The following is an 11,005-nucleotide window of genomic DNA, read 5'->3' as shown; positions in this document are numbered from 1 at the left end:
AATATATTATTGAATATTTTAGACTTGTCTGTATTATATCTTGCTTTGTTCGAAGGATACAAACATTTTAAACGTAAAATTGCCAAACAAATAATTTTATCGCATGAATAATACAATTTTGTTTGGTCCAGATCCACTCGATTAGAGCTATCCTGATCTACATATACTTATCATAATCTCGCTTACTCATTTCAAGAAAAAAACAACACTATACTACCCCCATATGGAAGTGTGTGATTTGAATCCAAGTCATGAAATAATATGAGTCTTTTGCTTCATACATATGTTGATAAAGTAAGCGAGAATGATTTCCTAGCTAGTATTTCAACTACTGTACAGTTAAGTAATATACCGTTCAATGGAAATCTTGAACCAGGAAGTACAGATTGAGATTTGTCTCCATGGTGCGAATGTGCCATTTCCCAATTTAGCCTTGTTTTGGTACTGATATGAATATTCGTGAGGCATCGTTACGAATTGGTCTACAAGGTAAACACAATGTCGCTTTTCTAGCAACTATGATTCCACACAACAAATGTCAGCCCCCTCACAAACTAAATATGTACTGAACCACAAAAGAAACGTCACCCTACCAAAACTGTTGCCAGATATGTTTCATCTTAATTTTATTTATATTTCTCACTTATCATATGTTAGTTAGACCTGGTTCGTAGTCAATGTTTAAGAAACTTTGGTTTCAGACGCTTTATTAGACAAAAAAAATATCATCAAGTCAGTGAGTGAGTGTAGTTTTAGGCCACACTCCGCAATATTCCAGCTTTATGGCGGCGGTCTGTAAATAATCGAGTCTGGACCAGACAATCTAGTGACCAACAACATCAGCATTTGGGAACCGATGACCTGTGTCAACCAAGTCAGCGAGTCTGACCACCTGCATGATCCCGTTAGTCGCCTCTTAGGACAAGCATCGTCGCCTTTTATAACAAGCATGGGTTGCTGAAGGCATATTCTACCCCGGGACCTTCACGGGTTTCATCTCATCAAAACGTCATTATGGGATGACGTCCCTGTGCGTATCGCATGAATATGACAATGCACGTGCATCCCAAGGTGTCATCTCTACAAGAAGAGGGATGGTATTAAAAGGTAACTAATCATTTATTACTTGGGTCAACTGTGAAAAGGCCCTTATAAATATTGCGAGTACATGTGGTGTCACAGATTTGTTGAGTGGTGCCTTGGCAGCAACATTCGCCATCCTTTTCCCAGAAATGCCAACATGGCTAGGTAACCAACAAAAGACGACGTCGTATTGACCAGTAACATGATCATTATATAATTCAACAATTTCCATTAAAAGTGGATGTTTATACGATACGTGTTAATCGCCTGAAAACATTCCAGAGTCATTGTTTATGATTTTCATGTCTTTGAACATATTTAAGAGCTGTTAATATGACATTTGCTTCAGGGCATCCGTGAACGGCCACCTCCTCGTGGTGGGTGCTGGGTAACGCTAAGAGCCGTTCACCCCCGTTGTGGACCCGGCGGGATATTTGGTCCACCAACCCGTTTGCTGTTGGTTGCGGCCCGCTGTCGGCGAAGGAGGGGTCCTGGTGGTTGAGGGCAATAGGGACCTGTAACCGTGTTCCTGTTGCTCAACACACCACTTTGGCTCTAACTTCGCCTAGACGGGTGGTTGAATGAGCCCGGTTCAACCAGTCGGCTGGTCATGCCAAGCCCTGTGCATATAATGTTGTATTTGCACAAATTGTATTTTAGGTCTTGGTCCGGTTTGTTAATCAAAGAGTTCTTATTTTGGAAACATTGTTATTATACCTTTGCCCAGAGTCTTTATTTGCCCTGAAGGCGATGGTTCGTAGACCAATCTGGTAGTATAAGTTACTGCTGGAGTATACTCTCATGGTATTCTTGGTGCCGCCTGTTGGAGGCACACAGGCATATGGCGTTGTCATTATTGCAGAGTCTAGTGAGAAAGAGTTAACCTCGTGTTCTCCTTTTCTATTAGAAAAACAAATTCACGGTATTGCTGGAACCGTTAAGAATGTAACCAAAATTGGATCTGGCTCACTTTTGATAGAATGTGTAAAGAGGGAACACGCAGCAAATCTCATGGAAACTAAATGCTTTGCAAACATTCCTGTAAAATGTTATCCACACACGTCTCTCAACTTCAGCAAGGGTATTATCCGAGACAGAGATAGAAGTTTTGCTGATCTCTCCACGGATGACATTGTAAGTCAATTAAGAATGCAAGGTGTAGTTGAAGCAAAGCGTTTCACGTTCAAGAAAGATGGTGTCTATTCGCCTTCAAACACGTATTTACTTACTTCCAAAGTTACCCCAATTTCTTAAAGTCGGATGCTTCTCCATGAAAATTGACCTCTATATACCTAATGCTGTCGGATGTTTTAATTGCCAGAAATTCGGTCATGGTCAAAACTCATGTAAAAATCATGCTGCCTGTTTTCGCTGTCGCGACCAAGATCATGACAGTGGTACTTGTACATCAGAACAAAAATGTGTGAATTGTTCCGGTGCACACATATCCTCCTCTAAGGAGTGTATGGTTTGGAAATTTGAAATGGCCACTCAACGCATCAAAACAGAAAAGAATGTTAGTTTTTCAGAAGCAAGGAAGTTAGCTGCTTCAGTTACACCATCCGGAAACACTCCACTACGGAGTAAGTCAACATATGCTGAAGTGATGAAACCCTCTACTCATTCCGTTGATTGTCAAAATGACTTAACCTGGGTGACTACACAGACACCCGTGTGTGTTTATGATCTTACCTCCGGTGCATTTATTCAATCATCATCACAAAAGGTATCAAAATCATCGGAAACTCAAACGTCCACACCACTTGTTAAATAGAAAAATGCTAACATTGATTATTCAAAAAAGCCAAACAGAAGTGAACGTGTTGCAAAAGTACAAAGAGACCTTGTGCCAATTTTAAACAGGTTCGATCTTTTTGATGACATGGAAGTGTCATCCCAACTGAGCACCCACTCCAAGAGCCACTCTCCAAAGAAGAAAGGCCGGGAGCTTTCTCCAATATCACCCCCTAAATGAATGCTCAAAATATAATCCAGTGGAACTGAAGAGGAATGAGGAACAATTTCAGTGATTTACAGCTTTTAGTTCAAGATTTGAAACCGTCAGCTTTATGCTTGCAGGAGACGCATCTCAAGTCAACTGATAATTTGACTTACGACGATACACATCATACCATTGTTTCTCCCCTTCAGGTCGTAAGGCAACTGGAGGATCTTCAATTATTGTATTGAAGGGTTTATAGCCCTGTCCCACTTAATACCCCTCTTCAAGCCGTTGCTGTTAGGCTGACTTTGCATGTTGTTTTCACCTTATGTTCTCTTTACATTCCACCCTCATCCTGTGTTCAGAAATCAGATCTTCAAGAGTTATATGAGCAACTTCCTAAACCTTGTGTTATCACCGGTGACTTGAATGGCCACAATCCACAATAGACACGAAAGGAAATATCCTTGAGGATTTCATCTCGAATAATGATTTATGTATATTCAATGATAATTCTCCTACTTACCTCCATCCTGGAACTGAAAGTTATTCTTCAATAGATCTTTCGCTTACAGACTCCGAGTTATTAAATGAAATTTATGATGACCTTTGTGGAAGCGATAATTTTCCCACTGTTCTGTCAACTGTACACCCAAGTGATGGTCCACCACCCTCAACTTTACAAAAGTCGACTGGTCTTTATTTCATGCATTGTGCACTCACAGATTGCAACCTGATTTATTTTTTAGTGTTACCGATCCAATTCAAACATTGATGAACTACATATCATTGCTGATGAATGTATTCCCAAATCCTCTACAGTCCCACACATTCGTAAACCATGGTTTAACAGGGACTGCAAACAAGCTAGAAAGGAGAGAAAGAAGGCAGAAAAGTATTTCCGTCGACATCCAACTGTCCATAATTTAAACCAATTTAAAAAATTTCAAATGCCAAAGCACGTCGCACTTTTAAGCAACATAAACGACAGTCATGGCAAAATTATGTTTCTAAAATCAACTCACGAACACCGATTTCTAAGGTTTGGAACATGGTGAAGAAAATTAAAGGCAAAGGATCCAAATGTAGTGTCCACCATCTAAAGTGAGTGAGTGAGTTAATATTTAACGTCACCTCGGCAATATTGCAGCCATATCGTGACGGGAACAGTTAACAATGAACAGGACTTTACCACCATCTAAAGAGGGTGATACTCTTTTAACTGAAACTTCTGTTATTGCCAATGAAATTGGTGAAACGTTTGCTAAACATTCCTCCTCATTTACCAGCATTTAAAAAAAAATAAAGACCAAGGAGAAAAAAAATAATTAATTTTAATTCAGACAATGGAGAGGATTATAATGAAATTATTTTTCCATTCATGAGCTCCATACTGCCCTTGGGCAAGCTCATGACACCGCTTCAGGGCCCGATAATATACATTATCAGCTGCTTAAACATTTACCTGAATCATCTTTAGAAACATTATTGACTATCTTTGACAATATATGGACTTCTGGTCATTTCTCATCGTGGAGAAATGCTGTTGTCATTCCTATCCCTAAACCTGGCCGGGATCATACTGATTCTTCTAACTACCGATCAATCTCACTTACTAGACTGTGTTTGCAAGACTATGGAACGCATGGTTAATAATCGTTTAGTTTGGTACCTGGAAACCAACAACCTCATCACTAACATTCAGTGTGGTTTTCGCAAAAACCAAAGTGCCATCGATCATTAGGTACGTTTAGAATCTTTTATTAAAAGTTCCATATTGAATAAACAGCATACTGTATCAATTCTTTTCGACCTTGAAAAGGCACATGAAGTATGGAAGTATGGCATTCTAAAAGATCTCCATGACTTTGGTTTGAGGGGCTGTTTACCCCAATTTATATCTCAGTTTTTAGAAGACAGACAATTGGGCTCTACCCTGTCTGACCATTACAATCAGGATCAGGGTGTACCTCATGGCAGTATTTTGTCTGTCACTTTGGTTAGTATTAAGATTAACAGTTTATCCAATGTTTTAAATGATTCAATCGATGGGTCACTTTTTGTGGATGATTTTAACATTTCCTGTCGCGGTACAAACATGCATACTATTGAAAGGCAGTTGCAGTTATGTTTGAATAAGATTCAAAAGCCAAGACCAACTGCATTCATTTTTGCAGGAAATATAAACCGCATAAGGATCCACATCTAGTATTGGATGGATCACCTATCCAAGTTGTAAAAGAGGTGTTTCTTGGTGTTGTTTTTGATCAACACCTGACCTTTCTACCGCACATAAAACAGTTAAAGACAAAATGCATGAAGGCAATAGATGTATTAAAAATAGTTTCAAACTACACATGGGGAGGGGATCAGAAGACCCCCCTCCAACTGTACAGATTCCTCATCCGAACAAAACTTGATTACGGTTCCATTGTATATGGAGGAGCATGCAAAAGCATCCTCAAACTATTAGATTCAGCACACCACTTTGTCTTGGATCATTTAGAACTTCTCCTGTTGACAGCCTTTATGTCGAGGCAGATGAGCCATCTCTTACACAACGCCGTATCAAGTTAAGTTATCTTTACAATACATTACAAAACTATACTCTAACAAATCTAATCATGCATATAGCTGTGTTTTCAATCCCTTTTATGAGGATTTATACAATAATAATTCTTCTCTTGTTCCGCCTCTTGGTATAAGAATTAAACCATTTATATCTGCTGCCGGCATTGGGCTCGATAATATAGCTCCTTCCCGTCCTGTTTCTTCTCCTCCTAGGCAGTTGGTTAGGCCACAAGTTGACCTAACATTAACTACGTTTAAAAAATCAGAAACTAATGAATTACAGTATAAGCAGGAATATAATCAAATAAAAAGTAAATATAACAATTACAAGTCCTTATTTACAGATGGATCCAAAGACGGTGGCGCAGTAGCTTGTGCCACTGCCATTGGGTCCAGAACAATATCTTCTCGATTACCGGAAAACAGTTCTATTTTTACAGCTGAAGCAAATGCAATATTTCACAGCTCTTAAATAGAGAATAAGACATCCTAAAAATAAACAATATATAATCTATTCATACTCTCTTTCTAGTGTTCAGGCTATTTAAAACATATCATGTAAACACCCACTTTTAACTGAAATTCTTGAATTGCGTAATGATCTTGCTACTGGCCAATACGACACCGTCTTTTGTTGGTTACCCAGCCACGTAGGGATTTCTGGTAACACGATGGCCGATCTTGCTGCCAAGGCAGCACTCAACAAATCTGTGACACCACTTTGACTACAAAGCTAGCATTAGAACCTACATCCGTGATCTGATGCAGAAGAAGTGGGTGAGTGAGTGAATGAGTGAATTTAGTTTTACGCCGCACTCAGCAATATTCCAGCTATATGGCGGCGGTCTGTAAATAATCGAGTCTGGACCAGACAATCCAGTGATCAGCAACATGAGCATCGATCTGCGCAATTGGGAACCGATGACATGTGTCAACCAAGTCAGCGAGTCTGACCACCCGATCCCGTTAGTCGCCTCTTACGACAAGCTGAGTCGCCCTTTATGGCAAGCATGGGTTGCTGAAGGCCTATTCAACCCCGGGACCTTCACGGGTTCAGAAGAAGTGGGACACCCAAGTAGGTACAAATGAATTACATGAAATAAAACCGTTTATAGGTTACACCTACTTGGGCTGTCAGTCCCGGTTATTTTAAGACGATGTCGTATTGGCCATACTAGATATACTCATTCATACCTTTTAAAAGGTGAGGATCTTCCGTTTTCTATCCCTTGTGATGAGAGAGTCACGGTCAAGCATATCCTGCTTGACTGTGTGGAATTTCCCATCACAAGGGATAAATATTTCAATGCCAAAACTATTAAGGATCTTTTTACTGCTGTTAGTCATCATTTGATAATTGGTGTTTTAAAAGAAATTGATTTAATGGCTGAATTATGATTACTATATATCGTAGATAGATGTATTTTAACGATTGGTAGTCGAAATTAGCAACTGGTATTGTTTGTGGCTGTATCCTCAAAGGGGGTTAAAGCATCGTAAAAGTATTGTCCTCCTGAGATGATACGTAAGTCCTAAAATTTTCACAGAAAAATTTTTGCCTACCCGATTTTAAACGTAGCATTTTTGTTCTTTTAAAGCTTTGGCTAAACGTTCCTACAATCGCCAGCGGCTGAGGGGATGATGTAAATCCAATTAGGGTCCATGTAGGTAGCAAAGGTACCTTAAACCTGCAACTGCGCTATAAATAGCGCGAAATTTGGCGAGACCTCACAAATATGGAGTGGGAGTTTCAAATCAGTCACCTCTCCACTTGGGAAGTATTAAAGCTGATACCTTGAGACACAGAACATCTGAAATGCTCAGCTTTCACACACAACTAGTCAAAGTTGCATTGATCTCACATGTCAAATTACAAATCTATCTAAAGTCTAATTATCGAGTTACAGATAATATTTCAGTAAAGCAACTTTGAATGTTTGCCGGTTGCTGTGGTTTGACTGACAGGTACAAAGTTCATGTGTCAGAGGTTATGTTTACAAGCGAGGGCATTCCCTAGATGATGGCGGGAAATTACCCTCAGCTGATACTGCAGGCAGCCAAGACTTTGTTTCGATACAACCATAGTCTGTTCTTTTTCATAATGTAAATATGTCCTTGATAAGACAGGTTACTTACCAAATATTTACTCTGAGGAATTTACTGCCATTTATGTCCTGTGTAGTCAATCCCAAGTGGGTTGGGATATAATCCGCGTACAATATTTAAAACACAGTCTGGCATTATTTGCCGGTCTCCGGTCCTACCCTCCCACACTATTTCACCCCTTGCATCAGCTTGTCGGATAAGGCGAGTTTTGTTAATCTGATAACTGGGAATTTGCCAAGCACCTCTGTCATTTAACATTTTCCAAAACTTCTTGTATTTTGACTTCCTTAGCTGCGTGTTTGCAAGATTTGGATCTTGGCCATTACCAAGCCATCTTTGTCTTTTAGCTGTTACACAAGGAATGCAGGAACAATTTGGACACTGGCCATCAGATAGTGGAGGGTCAATACTGTCATCTGTCGCATGACTGGTCAGCTCACATGCACTGTCAACATTAGATGCACTGTGTGAAACACCATTGTCTGGTGGGATCGCAGGTGATTTATCTTGGTTTGCTATGGCTTCATCTAGGTGATCATGATTAGATTCATATTCTTCATGCACAATATCAAAATCCCAGTTGAAGTGCATGAAAAGTCCTTTAATTGCTTCCTCCTGTTCTTCTGTTAAACGAAGGGTAACAAGCTTTTTTCTATCCATTTCTTCCACCGAAAGACACAATAGATGTATCAAAGATCCCCCACACATATAGTTCTGAACTGCCTGCGGTTGTCCCTTCACAGAAATGGGGGTGAAACGGACTCATGGAATTTTATTATTCCTAGGATGTCATGTCTAATTAGGAAAGTGATTACGGATGACTTCCCCTTTCCTGAGATAATATAAACAATTCATATATCAGCAAAATTCCACTGACTCTTATAAGTCTTTCATTAATCAATCTGTCACCAGTGAGTAATTAAAATAAACAGTTATACAGATAATGTCCCCTGCCTTTCACAGAAAATGTGTAAATGGAAAGCTATTTTAATTGTGTTTATGTTAAACTGAGATTTATAGCCAAGTCAGTGTATTCTCTCACACAAGTCTTAAATAGTATAATTCACACTTGGAGCTAACACACTTATATTTTCTCTGTGGATATGGCATCTTCAAATCCTGAAAGTGGTTGTCAACCCCATGATATGACAAATTCTTCAACTGATCCATCAAATAATGTAAGATTAAGAGACGTTCATCGTCTGCAAAATCCGAGAGAGAGACGGCCATCTGACAACCCACTAGCCCAGAAAGAGAGGAATGTGCGCAGAAAACTTGGATCCAGTATGAAATCCACTGGACGGTTAACCTTTTACTATGACAACGAAGAGGAGACAGTAAAATTATTCAGTAAGATGGACTCAATCAAGCTGCTTCTCGGCCAGGGTAAAATATCTCAAGTAACAACATTCCAACTGTTGAACATTGTGTTTCACTATTATCTGTCTCACAATGTCAAAACCCGTTCTGACAACACACCAGACCAGACGGACGCCAGATCATCTTCTGGAGACAATACCTCTTACCAGTATTCCTCATTTGATAACAGTTTAAATGAGGACATGTTCTTGTGCACACCTTCAGCATCTCAGCATCTAACACAAGTGATACAACACCATGTATCAACTTGTGGGGGTAAATTAAATGTCGTGGAGAGTAAAAAAGTGAGATTAGCTAGCAAGCTCACTCTAAAATGCAACAAGGACCATGTACTCGACTGGTATTCCTCTCCATATGTTGAAGGAGGGAAGTTATTAGTCAACCTGAAGGCTGTCCATGGTTACCTGTCTTCAGGTATGCTCCCAGCTCAATTCACCAAATTTTCAGATGGTGCTGGATTGGGAAATATTGGGGAACGATATTTGCAGGAAGTCCAGAAATCTTATGGATCAGTTGTACAGGACTTGACTACAAAATCACAAGATTCTGCCCTTGTTGATGAAATAGCTTATTCCATGGCTTCCAATATCGAAGGAATTGAAATTATGACTGATGCCAGGCATTGTTGGAGAAGAAATGCTCGTTTTTCAGATGTTGTCTGTTTGGGTGATAAAACCCATAAAGAGTGTTGAAGTTAGAAACCATAACAAAACAAGATGACCCTTTCACTCAAAGGCATGAACTTCTTGGAGTGCGCAAAATTTATGAATATTTTGATCAGCACCAAGTACCTATTCTTGTCCATACTCATGACAACAATGCATCAGTGACCAAATTTGTCAAGGAGCGAAGTGACACACAAAATGCCAGTGACACCTGGCATATGACCAAAGGGTTATCAAGAAGTATCCGTTCCATTACTGAGGGCTCAAAAAAAGCTGAAGGGATGATGACAAAGCAGGCTCAATTCGTACCCACATATATTGGGCTATGAAAAACTGTGAAAATGACTCGGCAAAGCTTAGACAAAATATCGACACCATTGTCAAGCATTATCAGGGACAGCACAAAACTGCCATTCAACATCCAGATGCAGAAGCGATCCAAATTATGAACCTCAACGAAAACAAATCACAAATTGTGATGCTGCACAAGCTTTAACGTCTTATTTACACAAGCTCCCTGTGTACAAGAATGCTGATTTATTTTCGCTATGTAAAGACACTCATTATGTTGAGTCCTTCAATAATGCCATGCTGCAGTATGTTGACAAGCGGTTTGTGTATGGGGACAGTACCTACCGGATGCGCGTACAACTAGCTATCCTTGATTGGAATGAAACGTGGATAGGCCTATTACATCACGCCGATTGTCAGAATCTGTAAAGAACCAGAGGGCACAACTTGGATACCCCATACACAAGAAAAAAACCTACCAGTTTCGGGATGTGTTGTGGCTGTTGTGGTTGGAGTACTTTTATGGCGAAAATACTCACTAGTATTGTTTTATTTGTATTATTCTCATCAGCAAGGACATTATTTGGTACTCCTGTGTGAAGATGTAGTACATTGTGTACATTTTTAGAAATTATGGATTGTTAAATCAAGGTTGATTTTCGGAATATTGACACTCATAGCAGTTCACTGTAAGTATTATGCTTTTTTATGTATGTATCAAATATCAGAAACCTCATAGCATCCTAGCCTAGTTTATGATCCAATTTTCACTAGACCTTGGGAACACTCCTTCCTCTCTACCACTTGTCCACACTCAGAGCGCCATGTGCTATTCTATAAATACCTCTAACCAGGAACTCTGGCATTGCCCCTGCCTGATAGCGAGGCTTAGCCCCACCTGCTGTAGAGAGGAATGCGCGGTACTGCCCTACCGCAAGTTGCAGGTTTAAGTCCCCATGGTCCTGAG

The 11,005-nt window shown here is 39.8% G+C and overlaps 1 pseudogene; it reads left to right on the top strand.

The window, feature by feature from the left end:
• The first annotated feature begins 9,057 nt into the window (after positions 1-9,057).
• On the top strand, positions 9,058-10,467 carry LOC137278752 (uncharacterized; annotated as a pseudogene).
• Positions 10,468-11,005: the final 538 nt, after the last annotated feature.

The sequence above is a fragment of the Haliotis asinina genome, chromosome 3 (genome assembly GCF_037392515.1).
Source record: "Haliotis asinina isolate JCU_RB_2024 chromosome 3, JCU_Hal_asi_v2, whole genome shotgun sequence".
In the NCBI taxonomy this organism is placed as follows: Eukaryota; Metazoa; Mollusca; class Gastropoda; order Lepetellida; family Haliotidae; genus Haliotis; species Haliotis asinina.
The sequence above is the reverse complement of the archived record's forward strand: the minus strand, read 5'-3'. Positions and strand labels throughout refer to the sequence as shown.